At 38.9% G+C, this 20,879-nt stretch overlaps 1 protein-coding gene across 2 annotated transcripts in view; it reads right to left on the bottom strand.

Moving 5' to 3' along the window:
- The window catches only part of LOC111144860 (mitogen-activated protein kinase 8), a 101,917-nt gene extending 81,822 nt beyond the window's left edge, over window positions 1–20,095 (bottom strand). Inside the window, exon 1 of one of the 2 annotated variants that reach the window (XM_022499410.1) lies at window positions 20,060–20,095. The gene's annotated coding sequence lies outside the window, so the exon portion shown is untranslated. Of the gene's footprint in view, window positions 1–17,290; window positions 17,378–20,059 lie in introns of those variants that run through there. The other variant, XM_022499409.1, reaches the window with a different exon arrangement.
- Between the last annotated feature and the right edge of the window lie 784 nt (window positions 20,096–20,879).

Below are 20,879 nucleotides of genomic sequence, written 5' to 3'. Positions count from 1 at the left end.
CATTTCTTAGCTCTGTCTGCTGAGAGTGACTAAGAAAAGCCACATCCCAGTAGCAATAAGCACACCTAGCACCTAGATCTTGGTTTCTAATTCTCTAGTACCATTCTCCAATATAAGGAAATAGAGTTCCTTGGAAAAGTGGTTGATTCTAAGAGTGGGGCAGAAAATATACAAGATAGGCTGGAAACACTTTGTAGTGGCAGAAAGTAAGGAAATCCTTTAAAAAAAAAAAAAAAAGAAGAAGAAAGAAAAAAATTACCTGCTTTGATAGAGGTATGTTAAAGGAGCATAGGTACCACCTGGAAGACCTCTCACTGGCCAAAGCTGGAATAATTTGAGCAAGAAAATAAAGTAGAGCTGGGTTATAACTCAAAGTATAAAATAATCATGAACTTATAACTGATACAAATTACTGAATTAATAAATCAGAGAAGATACAAATTACTGAATTAATAAATGGGAGAAGAGTTAAAACTCTCTGCAGAAGGATCCCACTAATTTATGCACTGTACTCTTAAGAAGACAAACAACTCCTCTTTGAGTGTGTACTCTTAAGGAGACAAACAACTCACTCTTTGAGTGTGACTGCATATAGTAACTTCTTGCACATAGTGACTTCTGCCAAACAGTACAATGGGGAGTAGAAAGGGAGTCACTTTATAGTGGAAAAATCTGACAAACACTATTTCAGCCAGGTGATCAAGGTCAACATCAGTAGCTCTAAACTATGTTAACAACATGTACCTCTGATATCATGTGATGAAAATGGCACTTTACCTCTATGATCTGTGTCCTCATAATCCCAGTCTAAAACTTAGAAAAACTTCAGACAAATTCCAACAAAGGGGAATCCTACAAAATATCTGACCAATGCTCCTCAAAACTGTCAAGGTCATCAAAAACAATGAAAGAATGAGAACTCAATGACAAGAAGATTCTAAGGAGACAGGTCAACTAAATATAATGTGGTATCCTGGATAGGATACCTGACACAGAAAATAACAGAAAAAGGACATTAGGTAAAAACTATGGAAAACTGAATAAACTATGTACTTTGGTTAATAATAATGTATTGGGGTGCCTGGATGGGTCAGTCCTGGGATTAAGCCCAGTGCTGGGCTCCCTGCTCAGTGGGGAGCCTGCTTCTCCCTCTCCCCCTCCCCTCCACTCGTGCACACACACACACACACACACACACACACACACACTCTCTCTCTCTCAAATACAATCTTTTAAAAAAAGTATGTATTGATATTAGTCTACTAATTGTCATAAATGTACAAGACTAATATAGGAAGCTATTGATAATAAGAGAATCTGGGTGAGGGTATAAGGGAAATCTCTGTAATATGTTCTCATTTTTTCTGAAAAGCCAGAATTTCTAAAAAAAGCCTACTAAAAAAGGAATAGTGAGGGGAAGGAGGGGAAGGAGGCAAGATGGCATTAAAGTAGGGGACTTTATTTCATCTGGTCCCTTGAATTTAGCTATGTAACTATCAAATCATTCTGAGCACCTATAAATTCAATCTGAGATGTAAAAAAATAATTGCTGGAATTCCACAAATAGAAAACCGACCACTTTTTGCAAGGTAGGGGGTGTGGAGAAGTGAATCTGAGGGGATATATCAGAATATAAATGGTGTGTGTGTGTGGGAGGGGGGAACTCCATAAGCTGGCTACTGGAAAGTGATATAGCTGCAGAAAACCTTCAGGGAACAAAAAGCCACAGAGAATCACCCCAAGCAGCTTACACTGAGCCCAGTCCCAGGCAAGGGGCAGTGCAACTCTGCCCAGGCAAAGACATCAGAGAATCAGTACAGCAGCACCCTCCTCCAGAAGCCCAGCTGGAAAAATCAGGAAAACACTAAGTTTACTGAGCACACAGAAATGCAAAACTCCAGTGTCAGGGAAAACAGTATATAGAATTTGAGATTTTTTTTTTCTCATGATTCTTTTATATTTCAGTTTCAAATTTTCCTTTTCTTTTTTTCATTTTTCCCTTTTCAACGAGTTTATTTTATCAACTATTTTTATGTCTTTTTTTAACCTTTACTTTTACATTTATACTTTGTAAATATATTCTTCATTTTTTACTTTTCACTGTATTCAACTTTATTTTTGTACATATGCAAGTTTTGCTTCTTTTACAATTTTGGGATTTAATGTCTTCTAACAAATAGACCAAAAAACAGCTAGGACCAAGTGGATCACCCTGTTTTGTCCACTTGGGAAGATTATATTCTCTCCCCCCTCCCCTTTTCTCTCTCTGTCTCTGTCTCTCTCCTTCTCTCTCTTTTTTTTTTTTTTAAAGTTTCCAACCTCTTTGGATTTGTTTAGTGTGAATTTTGCTTGGATCATGGTTAATATTTTTTATTTTGTTCTCTTGTTCACCTGTTCTCCTCTAGGCAAAATAACTAGAAGGAGGAATTTACAACAAAGGAAAGAACTGGGGTAATACTGTCACAGGCCTAATCTATATGGATGTCAGCAAAATGTCAGAGCTGGAATTCAGGATAGTATATATAAAGTTACTAGCTGGGCTTGGAAAAAAAACATTAAAGACACTAGAGAATCTCAGTGCAAAAATAAAATCTAATCAGGTCGAAATAAAAAATGTTTTAACTGAGATGCAGTCTAAAATGAATGCTCTAACATCTAGGGTAAATGAGGCAGAAGCGTTGACACAGAAAACAAGATGAGAGGAAGGAAGCTAAGGAAAAGAGAGAAAAATGAATGGATCATGAGAGGAGGCTTTGAGAAATCAGTGACACCATAAAGCAAGACAGTATTAGAATTATTAGGATCCTGGAGGAAGAAGAAAGAAAGAGAGGAGCAGAAAGTATATTTGAGCAACTCATAGCTGAGAACTTCCCTAATGTGGCAAAGGAAACAGACATTCAAGTCCAGCAGGCAGAGAGTGCGCCCCCCCCAACCCAAAATCAGTAAAACTAGATCAACACACTAGCATACAATAGTGAAGCCTGCAAATTTCAGAGATAAAGAGAAAATCCTGAAAGCAGCTCAAGATAAGAAGTCCTTAACCTACAGGGGTAGGAACATTACACTGGCAAGCAGACCTATCCAGAGACCTGGCAGGCCAGAAAAGGCTGGCATGATATATTCAGGGTACTAAATGAGAAAAACATGCAGCCAAGAATATCTAGCCAGGCTGTCATTCAGAATGGAAGGAGAGATAAAGGGTGTCCAGGACAAACAGAAACTAAAAGAATTTGTGATCAATAAACCAGCCTGCAAGAAACATTAAAGGGAATCCTGTAAGCAAAGAGAGCCCAAAAGTAACAGACCAGAAACAAACAGAGGCAATCTACAAAAACAAGGACTTTAGAGGTAATACAATGGCACTAAATTCATATCTTTCAATAGTTTCTTGAATGTAAATGGGCTAAATGCTCCAATCAAAACACACAGGGTATCAGATTGCATAAAAAAAAAGCAAGACACATCCATAGATGCTGTTTACAAGAGACTCATTTTAGACCTAAAGTCACCTCTAGATATAAGAAGAACACAGACAGCAACCTCTTTGACCTTGGCTGCAGTAACTTCTTGTTAGACATACCTCCAAAGGCAAGGGAAACAAAAGCAAAAATGGACTGTTAAGGACTTCATCAAGGTAAAAAGCTTTCACACAGCAAAGGAAAGAGTCAACAAAACGAAAAGGCAATCTACAGAATGGGAAAGATATTTGCAAATGACATATCAGATAGAGGGCTAGTATCCAAGATCTATAAAGAACTTATCAAACTCAATACCCCAAAAACAAATAATCCAGTCAAGAAATGGGCAGAGGACATGAACAGACATTTCTCCAAAGAAGACATTCAAATGACCAACAGACACATGAAAAAAATCCACATCACTGGGCATCAGGGAAATACAACAAAACCATAAGGAGATATTACCTCATACCAGTCAGAATGGCTAAAATTAACGAGAGGAAACAACAAATGGTGAAGATGTGGCGAAAGGGGAACCCTCTTATACTGTTGGTGGGAATGCAAGCTGGTACAGCCACTCTGGAAAACAGTATGGAGGGTCCTCAGGAAGTTAAAAATAGAGCTACCCTTGGACCCAGAAACTGCACTACTACTTACTCCAAAGGTACAAATGTACTGATCTGAAAGGGCACCCGCACCCCAATGTTCACAGCAGCAATGTCCACAATAGACAAACTCTGGAAAGAGCTCAAATGTCCACCACCAGATGAATGGATAAAGATGAGGTAGAAATACACAATGGAATATTACTCAGCCATCAGAAAGAATGAAATATTACCATTTACACTGACATGGGTGCTGGAGAGTATTATGCTGAGTGAAGTAAGTCAATCAGAGAAAGGCAATTATCATATGGCTTCACTCATATGTGGAATATAAGAAACAGCAGAGGACCATAGGTGAAGGGTCGGAAAACTGAATGGGAAGTCATCAGAAAGGGAGAACAAACCATGAGAGACTCTTAATTATAGAAAACAAATTAAGGGTTGCTGGAGGGGAGGTGCAGGGGCGGGGGGATGGGGTAACTGGGTAATGGACATTAACGAGAGCATGTGATGAGATGAACACTGGGTGTTATATGCAACTGATGAATTACTTAACACCACATCTGAAACGAGTGATGGCTAATGGAATTTTAATTAAAAAAAAAAAAAAAGGAATAGTGACTGGAATGATTATAAAAACACTAAAAAAACCCCCGCAAATTTCTGTCATACTGAAAGAGAGAGAAGAGAGAAATAAAGTTGTTTGCCACCATTGGCGATGACTGCTAACTAATTTTCAGAGTAGACATCATGTTCAGAGTTTCAGAATTCAGTTTTCAGAGTTAAAAAGTTGATTTAGCAGGGGCACGGGTGGCTCAGTGGGTTAAAAGCCTCTGCCTTCGGCTCAGGTCATGATCCCAGGGTCCTGGGATCGAGCCCTACATCAGGCTCTCTGCTCAGCGGGGAGCCTGCTTCCCCCCCACCCTCTCTCTGCCTGCCTCTCTGCCTACTTGTGATCTCTGTCTGTCAAATAAATAAATAAAATCTTAAAAAAAAAAAAGGCAATATTGGTGGTGGGGGGAAGGGGAGTGGAGGTAGGGAGACTTGTAGTACAGCAATCTCCCCTTGTCTTTCCACAAAGCAGATGAAGCTCCTGATTTACCATCAGCAATGTCAATACTAGCCTAATGCTATTCACAATATCTATGTCATTCATCTCACTTTGTCTCATCACTTAAGCATTTTATTACCTCACATCATCACAAAAAAGGTAGAAATACAGTACAATAAGATATTTATAGACCACATTCACATAGTTTTTATATAATTATGATAATCTTATATCCTTATTAATCTCTTATTCTGCCTAATTTAGAAATTAAACTCTATTATAAACATACATATATTGAAAAAAAAACAGGGTCTGGTACCTGCATTTCAGGCATCCACTGGGGGTCCTAGAACATATATTCCACAGATGGGGAGGCATATTAAGTGTCTAAAGCAATAATAAATATTATGCATGAACTCTGATTGAACCCTAGTTTGAGAAAACCAAATGGACAACCAAAGAAACCCGAATATAGACTAAAACTTACAGCTTCTTTTTAAAAGAATGACATCTGTAGGAAAATTTGTTTAATTTTTGGAGATGCACTGCAGCATTTAGGGGTCAAGCGCATACACAAGAAGTCTCTATTGAGAGAAACGTAAACAAATACTACAAAATGTTAATAACCATATCCAAATGGTAGTCTGGGGTGCTCATTGTACAATTCTTTAAATTTGCATGTTTGAACATTTTTTAAAAGATTTTATTTATTTGAGAGGGAGAGAGAGAAATGGAGCACATGCATCAACAAGGGAGGGGCAGAAGGACAAGCAGACTCCCCAGTGAGTAGGGAGCCCAACAGAGGGCTTGATCTAGGACCCTGAGATCATGGACCTGAGCCAAAGACAGACGCTTAACCAACTGAGACACCCAGGCACCCCTGAATATTCTTAAAGTAGTTTGGGGGTGGTGAGGAGGAATGGGGGGGGAGGCCGCCCGAATGAACTGTAAAGCACCAAAATATAGTAATAGCAGATTCTATAGACACATTTTAAACTAGCATCCTATAACACATACACTGCATAAACATTAGGAAGGTGGAGCATGGAGGGAAATCAGTTTAAGAAACACGTCCCACCTTCCGAAAGTTTAAAATATCAACCAAACACTGCTGATAAAATCACCTCAGACAGGACACCTCCAATGTCTCTCATTTTCTCAGAAGAAAGGTGACTACAAAAGAGGTATCATTTTCATTGTTCAATTACAATAGTTGAAGAGTAACAGAAAATTTTATAACTTAGAAATTTCAGTAATACAGGAAATGAGTTGGAGGCTCAAGAATATAAATGAACTCAAGAAGAGCATAAGTTAACTAAAATTAAAAGCTATATGATTTCCTATTTCTTATATTAATAACGGATTTCACAGAAGTAAGTTCTTCTTAATCCCTTAATAGAGGCTGTGCTGTAGATATATACTGCTACAAAGCATAACCATTGGCCCCAAAGTCAAACCCTCCTTAATGACTTAGAACAAATTAAAATTAAATTTGTGGAACAAATTTAAAAATTTTACTTAAGATAACGGAATAAATACTTCCCTGTGCCTGTTCCACTACAGCTGAGATTCTACAGCCACATAACTGTAACAATCTCATGCTGATAAATGTCAGCTCCTTTTACACATAACTGTCCTCTGATAGTCCTAACAGACATGAAAATGTTACCTTAGCTTTATCTCTCCCAAACTTTGCAAAAATATCATTCTCTCTGCCATTTGCTTCCTCCCTTTTCTAATCCTGTTTTTCCCTTTTCTAATAATTGCTATACTATATATAATATGGCTACATAATACATAATACATATATAATAACACTAGTACCCAAAATCTCACCTAGAGAAAAACTAAAACTATATATACTGGAAATCTTAAGATATAGACCTTCATCAAGCTAACAAATTACTTTGGTGAACCAGGTAATTGAGACCAATCTCCTACTGAGAACAAGAAAAACTGGATACCTCCTTCCCCCAGGTAAAAATCAGAAAAACAAACAAAACCCCCACACCTCTTTGAAGGTATCAGAATGCTAACAATGCAGTAAAAAAAGGTAAGGAGGCTAAGATTTGAGACAGTAAGGAAATTCTCAGAGGTGGGCCAAGCATCTGGGGCCATTTTTCCTAGGTTACATCTGTCAGTTCCATAAGGTAACTGAGAAAGCTTCACAGATCTACAAGGCTGGAGGAGTTAAATATGGGAGGTAAGGGCCCAAGGCAGTATGGGAGTAGGGAAACGGGGGTTGGGGGAGACTTATAACACCCGTGGTTTTATGTTAGGACCCCAAAGAATCATATCCTAAAAGCAAACAAAACAAAATAGGCCAGCCTTTGCAAAGTGTGGAGCCCATCTTTGAAACATTTTAGTATCTGACTGGATTAAGATGATACAGGATAGTTCACTATCCTATCTAGTTCCACTAGATAGCCTCCTACTGAAAGCAAACACAAGTCTTTCATGGAAGGAGGTAACATCATCCCTAAACCTCAAACTATCTCTAGGTTTTTGCATGTGTAATGCCTTAATAAGAAACATCCAGGTAGAAAAGATGAAGACAGCATGATGAAAAATTGAATAATACAAAAGCCTACAGGAAAATATCTACAAAGGATCAAAATAATAAAGTTACCCTATACAGACATGCTTAACATTTTCAAAAGATTTTTTTTTTTTTTAAACTGAGAAGGTACCTGGGTGGCTCAGTTGGTTAAAGGTCTGCCTTTGGTTCAGGTCATGATCTCAGGGGCCTGGGATCCAGCCCGGAGTTGGGCACCCTGCTCAGCAGGGAGAGTGCTTCCCCTCCCCCTCCGCACCTGCCGCCCACCCCCCCCCCCAGCCCCCTGGCCCCCCGGCCCCGCACCGCCTGGCTCCTTCTCACTCTCTTTCTCTCTCTCAAATAAGCAAAAACTTTAAAAAGACAAAAAATAACAAGAGAGTCATGAAAAACTGGCCCAGGACAAAAGTCTGCTAACTTTGAAATTTCAAACCATACCTCATTTCCTATTCCTTAGATTCATCGCTGATTAAAAATTCCCACAGCTGTTCTAAACCTTCCTTATTCAGGTTCCCCCCCCGCCAAAAGTATCTACTAAAGAAAAATGTGTCATTCAGTAAAAGGAATTCTACACAAAAAGGCCCTTTAACCTGCCTTATTGGTCCAGTCCTTGAGAGGGAATATAGTCCATCCATTTGCCATAAGAGCATGAACTGTTATAGAGAACCAACACAGCTCAAATTGGAGATTTCCAAGCATTTTACATCATAACCCATTATAGACAACCTCCAGGTGTATCTGTATATAAGCACACTCAACTTAATTGAAACACAAATTTCAAAAAAACTATTCTTAGCTAAAATAATCAAGACCAGGTGGCTGATATAATGACTGGCATATTATAGATTAATAGAATAGAACTGATAGTCCAGGAAAAAAAAATTTTTTAAACAAGGATGATAAGATAGTTCGATAAGTAAGCACAGTATTTGCAACAAATAGTGCTAGGGCAATTGCATGTCCATATGCCAAAGAATGGAGTCAAATCCCTTCTGCACACCATACACAAAAAATTTTACTCAAAATAGATCACAGGACTAAATGTAAGAGCTCAAACTATAAAACTTTTAGAAGAAAACACAAGAGTTATCTTCATAACCTTGAGCTGGGTGATGGTTTCATACATAAAACACCAAAAGCACAAGCAACAACAAAAGAAACAGAAACTGGATTTCATTAAAACTAAATCTTTTGTGCTTGAAACAATACTATGAAGAAACTGAAAACAGGAGAAAATATCTGCAAATCACATGTCTGATGAAGGAATTGTATCTACACTACCTGAAAAACCCAGCTTAATAATAAAAAGGTAACCCAACTTAAAAACAGGCATAGAATCTAAATAAACATTTCTCCCAAGATAGACAAATGACCAATAAGCATATGTAAAGATGATCAATATCATTAGCCATCAGAGAAGTGCAAATCAAAAACACAATGAAATAGCACTTCCCATCCATTAGGAAGGCTATATCAAAAGACAGTCACAGGCATTGACAAGACGCAGAGAAACTGAAACCTTTGTACCTTGCTGGTGGTAATGTAAAATGGTGCAGCCACTTTGAAAAGCCAGTATGGCAGTTCCTCAAAATGTTAAATATGGAATTATCCATACGACCAGCAATTCCAATCCAATGTGGTTATATATCCAAAGCAACCAAAAACCTGTCACACAGAAACTTGTACATAAAGTCTATGACAGCATGACTTACAGCCAGCTAAATGTCCACCAACTGAAGAGTGGATAAATAAAATGTGGTGCCCCTGTAGAATAGACTATTACTAGGCCATAAAAAGGAATGAAGTACTGATACGTGCTACAAGATGAACCGTGAAAACATTACGCTAAGTAAAATAAACCAGCCACAAGACCATATGCTACATGATTATATTTACATACAATGCCTAAAATAAATCTACAGAGACAAAAAGTAGAAGATAAGTGGTTGCTTGGCGCTGGGGAAAAGTGGGGGTTTGCACAGGAATGGGGAGAGTGACTGCTAATAGGTATGGAATTTTTAGAGTGACAACTATGTTCTAAAAGTAGGCTGTGGTGATGGGAGCACTACTCCATGAGAACACACATTTCCCCCTGCCCTGAGTATTCTCCTTTTCATCGCTAAGCCCTACATTTTCCTTTATCTACCATCTCTGTTTCACTTCATGGCTAATCTTTAAAAAGTTGTCTACATACACCTTACCTGCATTTGTTCATTTCTCATTTACTCAAAAAAAAATCTTCACTCAGTGTCTTTTAAGTGACTTCAATTTGCTTTCTTTCTCTTCATTTTAATAAAATTCATCAACATCACAATTACCCAGTAATCGCTCTCTGCCTGCTTCCTCATCCATAATATAGGAATAACAGTAAACAGAGACTACCTCATAGAGGTGCTACGTTATGTTTAAACACTTTAACACAGGTAAAGTCCCAAAATAGTGCATGATAAATGGTACGTACTAAATACCTATCAGCTATGACATTATTAGAATATTCTGGATTCTTCTTTTCCCTTGGTTTTGATTTTTTATTTCTAGCTTATTCAACAGTGTGTGTGTCCTGGAAGAGTAAACCACCTCCGAATTGGGGGAGAAGTGGCAAGATACAAAATAAACTACGAAATATCCATTAAACAATTAGATCCCTACTGAATTTCAGCCAAGTATTTTCACCCACAACATAGCTACCCCAAACCCAACAGTCAAATCAAAGTCACTCCCTCAACTCCCTCCCCTACCTTCATGCTTTCTAGACTTGCAGATTTTTGCCAGTATCATTTTTCTAAGCCTAAATCCTTCCTGTCCACACTCATTCGCTGCTCACTTCTAAAGGGTCAAGCTATATAGAAGTTATATAATCTACTACCTAGAAGAATCTAGATAATAGATTGTTTTCTATGTGCAAGCACCCAGAGGCAATTTCCAGCAGACTAAGTTACACTACTGGAAATTGCCTCTGGGTGCCACGCACATAGAAAACAATCTATTTGTATTATCAAATAACAGACAAAAAAGTTAATTACCAACTCTGCATTCACTGTCATATAATCACTACCTTGTCTTTCTGACATTTTAAAAACCACAATTCAAGTTTTCTTATATTAATGTTGAAAAATTTCACGTTGCTTTAATTACTCTCATAATCCCTCAATTTCAATTACTATTCATATCCTTTAAATATACAGCAAGTACAGGTATTTTGATCCTTATTTTATACATTGTGGAGGAAAACTATGTTTTAAAAATCATTGCTACCAATGCAATAAAAGAAAAAACTAGGAGTATAAAAGTTGGGAGAGGGAAGATAAAAAATTGGAGGAAGTAAAAGAAGGATGTATGATTTATACTTGAAAATAAAAAATTGGGGGTGCCTGGGTGGCTCAGTCAGTTGAGTGCCTCTGGCTCAGGTCATGATCCCAGCGTCCTGGGACATAGCCCCATCTCTGGCTACCTGCTCAGCAGGGAACCTGTTTCTCCCTTCCCACTCTGCCTGTGCTCTCTGTCACGATCTGTCTCTCTCAGATAAATAAAATCTTTAAAAAAAAGAAAAAAGAAAGAAAAAAAAGAAAAACTCAACTACAGAATTATTACAAATAGTAACAGAATTTCTAAAAAGGAAATTATTTAATATAACTAGTCAATAAGCAAAAAAACCAGCTTTCTTATATATAACCAGGTAGCTGAAATGGAAAAAAAGATGCCATTTCTAAGAGCAAAAGAAAGAAAGAATAGCGCAAAACCTAAAAATGCTATTAGGAATTCAAAAAGGGACTTGAAAAAAAATGAAAAGATTAAGTTTTCCCATATTCTTGGATAAAAAGAACACCATAAAACTGCCAATAAAAAAAAAAAAATCCTAAACACAAACTAAATCTTTGTGATAGAAGTTAATCAAGGTGGGAAAGGTGGTGGAAAGAAGGACATATTAACTTGAAAAGGGCATGAGTAAATTTTCTGGGTGATGGTAATGGTCTATATTTTGATCTGGGTACTGCACAAGTAATATACAGGCAAAATTCATTAGGCTGTGCATCTTACTATATGCAAACTTTACCTCCATAAAATAAATAATTAAGTTATCCCAACAGAAATGGAAACTAGACTAAATGTATTGACTGTAAAATTTCATATAAAATAAACAAGATGCAGAGCACCTGGGTGGCTCTGTTGGTTAAGCATCTGCCTTCAACTCAATTTAAGATCTTGGGGTCCTGTGATCAAGTCCCATATTCGGCTCCCTGATTAGCAGGGCGTCTGCTTCTCTCTCCCTGCCCCTCTGCCCCTCCTCCCTGCTTATGCTTGATGGAACATGCGCGCACTCTCTCTCTCTCAAATAAATTCTTAAAAAGTAAAAATGAAAAATAAACAAGATGAAAGCCAGAAGAAATTCTGGAAAAGAAATGAGACGTAATTAGTCCTAAGAGAAAACACAATATAAAAACATGACGGTTTGATTCCCAAGTAGGCAGACAGATCAGTGGACCAGAAATGGTCCCAAATACACTTAGCAATCCAGTAAATTATTAAGGTAGCATTTCAAATCTGTAAGACAAAAATGGATTATTTAATAAATGATGTTGGGACAACTGGATGGTCATGTGGTGACAAAAATAAGGTTGAACCTATACATAATAGCTTACCCCAGAATAAACTCCAAATAGGTAAAAAAATTAAAAATACCAAAAGGCAGAGAGAGATGAACAAAAAAACCATAAGAGTACTAGAAAGATAACATTTGATAATTGCTGGATAATGCTGAGTCAGGGAAAGACTTTCAAACAATGACATACAATTTAGAAGTCAGTAAAGACTGGTAAGCACTTTAACTGCTGGGGAAAAAAATTCAGCGTGATAAAACCACCATAAACAAACTAAAAAGTAAAGAACAAATTAGGAAAAATACTTCCAAAAAATAGCATACAGCTATTTTTCCTGATATAAAAATAAATTCTACAAATCTGAGAAGTAATAAAAGTGACATAAAAATAGGCAAGAATATGGACAGTTCACAATGAAGAAAACATAAATAGGCCTTAAAAGACAAAAGATGTTTAATGTTACTCATAATAGCAGGGCTGATCGAATGTAAGTTGGAACAGTTTCTTCAAATGTTATTTTGGCAATATCTATCAAACTTAGAAAGCATATACATTCTAGGAATTCCACTTCTGGCTATGTATACTACACGTTTCTATACAAGTGTTAAAAAAATGTATATATAAGGAATCCACTGTACCATATCTTTCCATAGCAAAAGGCTGAAAACCATCTAAATGTATATCAAAAAGGGGGTACTTAAATCAATACTATACTTGAATAATGGTGTTATGGACTGAACTTGTGTGTCCCCTTTGGGAATTCTGGAGGTAATTAGGACTATAGGAACTCATGAAGATGGAACCCCATGATGGGATTAGTGTCATAAAAAGAAGAAGAGAGAGCAGATACTCCCTCTCTCCATGTGAGGACACAGTGAGGGGACATGTCAAGCCAGGAAGAGTCCTCACAGGAACCAAATCTCTGAGCACCTTGATCTTGCACTTCCCAGCCTCCAAAACTGGAATGTTTATTGCTTAAACCACCCAGTCTATGGTATTTTGCTATAGCAGCCCAAGCTGACTAAGACAAATAGTCTTAGTGAAGTGTGTTTAAAAAAAAAAAAAAAAAAAGAATAAGCATGATATTTATGTCCTGATATGACTAACAGGAAACCATCCTAAGCTATACTGTTAAGTTAAAAATAAAAGCTAAAGGATACTGTGCATAGTATGCAACAACTTAAATGAAAAAGGTGAAGGCAGAGAACATACATTACACATACAAGACATACAATCCATCACTGGCCATTCTAAAATCTTTAAAGTTCAGAAAAAATATTTCCTTATAAGTTTAGTACAAACCTATTTGGTGTCAAAATCTGACAATAATTTCCATAAGGCTTTATAATTTTTATCTTTATTGTACTATTTATGCTTTTGTTGCAGAAATACTAATGTATTTAATTACAAGATGCTACAACATTCCCCTCCAAATAGTGATTTTGAATAATGCAGTAAATGCACTATATTACCTTTCCACAGCACCCCCCCCCAAACAAAACTTAATTCTGAAATACAACTGGATCAAGGGTTTTTGGACAAGGTATTATATATCTCTATTTACTTACACATACATAAACTATCTTTGAAGGGATTCACAGGAAACTTAACAGTGTTTCCATGTGGAGGAACTGTGTGGCTGTGCAGAATGGGAAGGAGACTATACTGTACATCTTTTAAAATCTTTGAAATTCTGAATCAAGTAAATACATTACCTAAGATGTAAATAAAATTACTAAAACTTTTCAATTCTCAGCTACATGCTTTGGTTTTTGTTTGACTAGAAAGTAACCCTTTCTTGAGTCACAGAGAAATCTGTGATGGCTTTCCTTTATTTCATTTTTGGTTGACCCGTATGGCAGCTGAGAGTCAGAGAGTCATCCTCTAAGGACCAAGTCAGGGAAGGGTGAGTATCCATACCTCGTAACAGCTTTTAGCTAATGTTTTGAAGCTTCATGACAACCAAAGGTTTTTCTTTTCTAGTGACCCCAAAAATGTTTTTTTCTAGTCACCCCAAAAATATGCTGGGGGGGCTTGGGACCCTCAGCAACAGGAAGCACTGAAGCCCATACTTCTCAATATTAGAAAAACTTAAGAAATGCTCCTACCATAAATCTAGCTGTAAGTCATCAAAGCTTCAATACAGGAGTTTGAGGACTCTGATGAGTATTTGAGTAGCATCTTTTCTATCTGCTTTTCATATACTTCCTTTAATACTTTATTGTGTTCCAAAATGGATTTGAGGATAAAAGGTTTATCTTTTTTTAGCATACAGATTTTGACTTATCTGTACCACACTCTCAACTTTAACCAGAAATTAGGAAAGAAGACATCTTCCTTTTTGTGGCTTATCTAGTGAGTACATTTTAAAAGGTAATGTGACAGATGTAGGGTTTTGAAGTCCCCAAATGCTCCAACATCCAGCACTCAGGTTTCAAGATTAAAGAAATTCCCGATGAAATGCCTATCAATATCTGGTTTCTTGCATCAGGACATAAATGCACTTACATTTGTCCTTATTTCCCATCAGGTTATACTCATGAAAAGTAGAGACTAATTTCTACTTCCTGTTGCCCCCACATCACTTAATGAACACCACCTATGTAAAGCCAGTGTCATTTCTTAGTTCCTGTCCTCAGAGTGATGTACCAATGTAACCACAGAAACACTACACAGAAAACTCAGAAAAACACAGGAAAAATATTTCCGGATACTACTTATAAATAACTTCCCTCATTTTTCTAGAGGCCTCTAGAAAATGCTTAATGAACTGTTGTGGTTACCCAGTCTCTGACAAGTTTGCAATCTTCACAAAGTCACAAATTCCAGTAAGACTAAAGATGGAAAAGCATTCCATTCTCTTCAAATACAGAAACAGGATACAGCTACTCCCAGCTCCTAGATTACCATTCTTTTAGAAATCTGTCAAAATCAAACTAGGAAAGCTTAGACAATTCTCTGCAGTAGGAAAGGTAAACACAGCAAAATAACTTTGTATCAGAGAATATGGCAAATAATTTTTTTTCAATATTTGCTTTTAAATTAAATTTAAAGCAGAGAGGATTACTGGTCCAAATGTTAAATCATTCCAGTCAATTCAGATTAGGTGAGACAATCCAATTTTAAATAAACCCCCAAAGATGCAGAGGGAAACAACTGGCATTTTCTGGAGAACTCAGTATACATGAAATTTGTTTTTAATTTACTTGGCATCTTCCATTTGTTCCAAGTTAAAAATAATAAGTGATAATACAGCTAAAATTTCCTGAATAGTTACATCTAGGGGTCCACATACTGTATTAGTGCCAAGCACTTTACATGCAATGCCTTACTTAAACCTTACAGCCCTATGAGATTATGTGCTATTATTATTCTCACTTGACAAATAATAAAACAGGCCCAAAGATAGTATATAACCTGAACTAACCAACCCAGCCATATAGTTAGTTAGATTTGGATCACGAATTTGAACTCAGAGCTGACCTTAAAGCTTATGGTAACAACCACTATTACGTTTGGGCTCCTTAACTTCCTAAAGGACTGGCAGATTTTAACCAAAACTGACATACTTCCAAAGGGTAACAGGAGACAGACATATATGTGTACTGTATTAGCCGTATCTCTGATATAACCCATCACTCTGAAGAAGAATGGCAGCTAATATGTGTTCTAAAAGACCTTATACACATACATATTCACATGTAATTTAAAAAATGGATTTCAATGAAATTTAGCCTGCCCAGATATTTGGGGGCAGGCTTTTGTTTGTTTGGGGGAAGCCCTCTCATAAATCTTTTAAGAGAATATAAATTCACTATTTAGATATGCCTTTATTCCTATCCTTGATCAGAAGCTTCTTAAGGCAACTCATTTTCACATCTTCCACCAACTCTCTGAGAGTAGAGTCTCATTAGTAAAGCATGGTGCTGTGGAATGAATAAAATCTATCATTCAAAAAACTCAAGCTTACAGTGAAATTTTCATTTGTCTTATAAGAATGGATTACACAAAATACTTAATTTTTTCTGCTTCTGAAAATTACAAAAGTCTAAGTTTCATTGCTGTTCTTGACACAGGATTCTGATTATCACCCACAAACTCTTTGTCCCAGTATGTTTTCTGAAGAAAAACCTATCCCAAGAACAACGTTTCTATAAAAAATAGCTCCAACAGCCTCTGCTTACAGTTCTAAATTCAAAAAGGTTAAGCAACTTTTCTATGGCTCAGGAACTTGTTGATGACAAAGTCTAGAAGACAGAACTGAAAAGTGAACCTAGGTCTGATTACTGGACAGGTCTAGTTTCACCTATTGCCCTGATAGGACAGCTCTTCTTTCAGTACTCCTGTCTCGTTTTAGGTAATAAAGTCTGTTGACTCAGAACTCATTTCTGAAATCAAAGTTCAAGTTAATCTGCATTAGAGTAAGAAAACTAATTTTCTAAATGTTCATGTAAAGAGCTCATGACTAAGACAATAAGCATCACAGCTCTGAAATAAGCAAATGATTCATATCTAGAACTATGTGGCTACAATGACTTCCTTGCACTACATGAATCCAAACGACTTATTCTCCATACCACTGATTTGACCAGAGACCTCTATAGAGCTGGCATCTTAATGTCAGATATTATTTCATACTTCTACATGTGCCACACAGTGGCTGAACTATCTAGATGATTCGAGTATGTCCAAACTCAATTCACAGACAAAGCAGACTAACTTGAATCAGACTTTTATTCAATAACTTCCTCGACTGTCTCTAGGATAGTTTGTGACTGACTGGTCACTTAAATTATTTCAAGTTGCTTCACTGAGCACTGAGTATCTTCACAAGGTCATTTCCATAACATTAGGCATTGAGTTAAGATTCTAACCTCATTAATTTGGGTAGAATTTATTATTAAATTAATTTCCTCTCCAAGTGGCCTTTCTCTGAGGACCTAAAGGAGTACAGGGATATAGTTTCCCACTCTGCCAGGACAAAAAGACAGCCCATTTCAAACTTATTAATGGAATATACTCACCGAAAGAATCAGTGCTATCTCTTCCTTTAAACATAATTTAGAGTGGAAAGGGGAATAACTGCTCATGGGTAGAGTTTCTCTTGGGTGATGAAAATGTTCTAGAATTAGATAGTAACGATCAATGTAGAACTTTGTGAATATATTAAAAACCACTGATGCACACTCTAAAAGAGTAAATTTTATGATATGTGAATTATATCTCAATAAAGCTGTTATTTTTTTTTAAACCAAAAGAAATTAAAAAACAACACAAAACAAAAAACTGGTTTAACATGTAGCCTGACAGTGAGCTACTGTCAAAGGATTTGTATTAGTAACCCTTCCTGAAATTTGACATCCTGTAACTAGGTGAAGTACTAAAAGTTTGGTATCTCAAGATTTTCATTCCTTATCTTAATAAAGTAGCATTTCCTTTTTACTTGTATTCTACATCAGGCAATAATGAGCTCACCTCAAATTCTTTCATATCCAAAACAAATGCTAAAATTTATTAAGTAATGAGTGGAAAAAAGATAGAACTTGAATAAATAAGTATTATTTGGGTTTTTAGGCACATATGCTTCACCAATAGTAGAATATTAAATTAAGTTAGGCCCAAATGCTTCACCAAGGTAGAATTTTAAATTAAACATTTCTAAAAATGCAATTAGAAATTAAACATCTCTAATAAAACTTTTTATGTAGCTTATTTCCTATAGTCCAGCTTTTCCACTTATAAATGTCATCAGAAATTTTTCAAGCAATATTCGCAAAAACACAAACTCAGTCATTTTGGACCCCTATTGTAATAACATTACACCTGTGTGTGATACACAGACTTTTAGACAAGGTTTTGTTGTAAGATAACAAATTAGAAGTGACGGGGAAAAAAAGGTAAGAAAATATTCAGGGGCGCCTGGGTGGCTCAGTCAGTTAAGTGTCTGCCTTCTGCTCAGGTCATGATCATAGATCTGTCAGGCTCCCTGTTCAGTGCAAGGAGCAGGAGAAACCTGCTTCTCCCTCTCCCTCTGCTCCTCCCTGCCCCCCACCTATAAGCTGTCTCTCTCAAATAAATAAAATCTTTAAAAATAAATAAATAAATAAAATATTCAAGAGCCCCTACTGTGGTACCACATAATACATATGAACCAATCATTTAGACATCTGAAAGTGCCAGTCTGCAAGAGGCTTTACAGAGAACTGCAAAGACTGGATTTAAGCCTGGATTTTAAACACTATTAATTGTAAAGAGCTTTTCATCAATCTGACTCTTTTTGAACACTTACTCTATTTCAGGCTAGGTGTCAGAGACAGATGCAAGACAGGCCTGTCCTCAAGGAAGTCCCACTTTGATCGCTTGCTTTTGTCAGGCACAGCACTAAACATGTTCACGGACAGCATATGACCACCTAGGTTTAACCCACAGCAGGGTAATCTAAGATGAACATTACCAATGACTATAAGACTGTAAGGCTATTAAAACTTAAAAGTTAAATTTGTAAATAAAGAAAGCCGTTGTACATTTAGACCAATCTCCTTATTAACTTCCCAATACATTCTAAGTTCCAGATTGTACTAAAACGAAAACACAACAGTAAAATGACCCAGAGTACAACTATACCTTTTTTAACACACACCACTTACATAATTGTCTCATTTAAAGGGACATCTATTATAGTTTCGTCAAAGCATCCTCTTCCATTAAAAGATATTTCTCTTTACCTTCAAACTCTCCATCTAAATACAGTACTGAACAGTTGCTGAATGAATGAATGAAATAAACAGATGTTCTAATTGCCAAAGATATTTGCTGGATGCTTATCTCAAAACACAATGGACTGACAGACCAGAATTCTATTGAAAAGACTACTGAATTTCAGAGGTAAAAATAGTAACCACTGAACATTGATACCATGCAGTCAACATGTTATTAAGTTCACAGTAAACATCTGATGGCGAACTCTCAGAAATTAAAATGAAAAGCGTTCATCAAAATACTCTAAAATGGACTTGGTTCTACCATCTAAGGATTGGGAACACAAGTGCAAGACAAAGAGAGGAGAGGGTGGGGTGAAAAAGTCAAAAGGTCACCACCGAGTGACCCTCAAGAGAAAAGCCCGATGACCACTAAAGCTCGCTCCCAGCTTGATGGACACCTGCCGCGCCAAGTCGAGGGCCCAGGCTCCCCCTCGCAGCCCAGAGCTGAAGGCCACCACAGCCCTTTTCGGCGCCGCTGCCTGCATTCGCCCAGAACCTTAGCACAAAGAAACCACCGAGAAACAAAACACAGACCCCGTGGGCGCCGGTCGGCGTCGGGACCCGGTGACCGGAGGAGCGCTTTCGACTCCCCATTGCCGGGAGAGGCAGCCAGGGCGCGGCGGGCCGCTCAGGCGCCTCCGTCCGGACCTTCCCCGAAGTGTTTCAGAACTTGCCACCCACCCTCCGCTCCATTTTCCCCTCTGGACGAGGATGCGAGACCCCCGTGAGAAGGGCGCGCGAGGACAGACGGGTGGAGATGGGCGGCGGGCCGGGGACTGACGGACGGGGAGCACCAGGGTCCCGCAGCCCCACGTCCCCTGACCGGCCCCCGCCTCCCGGGCCGCTATTGTTCCCGCGCCGCCCCCGCCGCCGCGCGCCCCCCGCCGCCGCGCGCTCCCGCCCCCACTCCCGGGAGGGGGTCACGGCTGAGGAGAAGGCGGCGGCGGCGGCGGTGGTGGTGGCGGCGGCACAATAACATAAACACGGCGGGGCCGCCGGCCGCCCCGGCCCTGCGACGCCCGCCGCACTCACCCCACAACGCAGAGAACGGCGACAGGAAAGCCCGCCGGCGGGACTGGCGCCGTCCGGGCGGTCGCCACGGCCGTTACCCCCAGGGCTGCTCACGGTTCCCCGCTCCTGGCCCCGTCGTCCGGCCTCCGCCGCTCCGCTGAGTAACAGGGACGCGGGCCGTCACCACGCACGCCCGCCCACGTCATCGCGCAGGGCCCCGCCCCCGCGCCTCGGAAATGGTCCGCGGGGCGGGGCAGCCTCGGGGCCCGGATTGCGGGGGCGGGGCCCGCAGTCCGGGGGCGGGGCTACTCTAGGGGCAGGGAGGACTGGCGGAGGTAGCCTGGAGGCGGAGCTGCTGGGAGAGTTTCTGATAGTCAAGTGTGAGGGGCGTGTCAGGGAGCCGGGCGGGGCGGGGCGGGGCCCTGCTCCAGGCACGTGGCGGCGTGTGGCCAGAACTCCAAGCTTTTGCCCCGGGGCATTCCACTAGTGGGAGCCAAAGCCTCAGGGGCTCCTCGCCTCAGGGTTTGAAAGTGAGGTGCACTTAGGCCAGACCCTCCCCATCCCCTCCCGGGGAGCAGACACCCAGGTCTGAGCACACAGCGGAGAGACAAAATGCTCCTTACCTTGACCGACAACACATTACATTCTGAGGACACCTGTCCAGAGCCCAGCAACCTACAGCAAGTAATTTTTCTTTTCAGCCACCTGGAAAAAGCCGTCTCCTCTTTTCCCAAAATCCACCTCGTGCCAGATTGAATGTATTACCTTATTTATCTCTGAGCCCCACAAAGCATGTATTTATTATAGAAGTGACAAATTGGCGAGCCCTTAAATATCCAAC

This window comes from Enhydra lutris, unplaced genomic scaffold (genome assembly GCF_002288905.1).
Source record: "Enhydra lutris kenyoni isolate GAN:26980312 unplaced genomic scaffold, ASM228890v2 scaffoldscaffold12, whole genome shotgun sequence".
NCBI lineage: Eukaryota > Metazoa > Chordata > Mammalia > Carnivora > Mustelidae > Enhydra > Enhydra lutris.
Note: the sequence above shows the minus strand (reverse complement) of the source record. Positions and strands in the feature narration are given on the sequence as shown.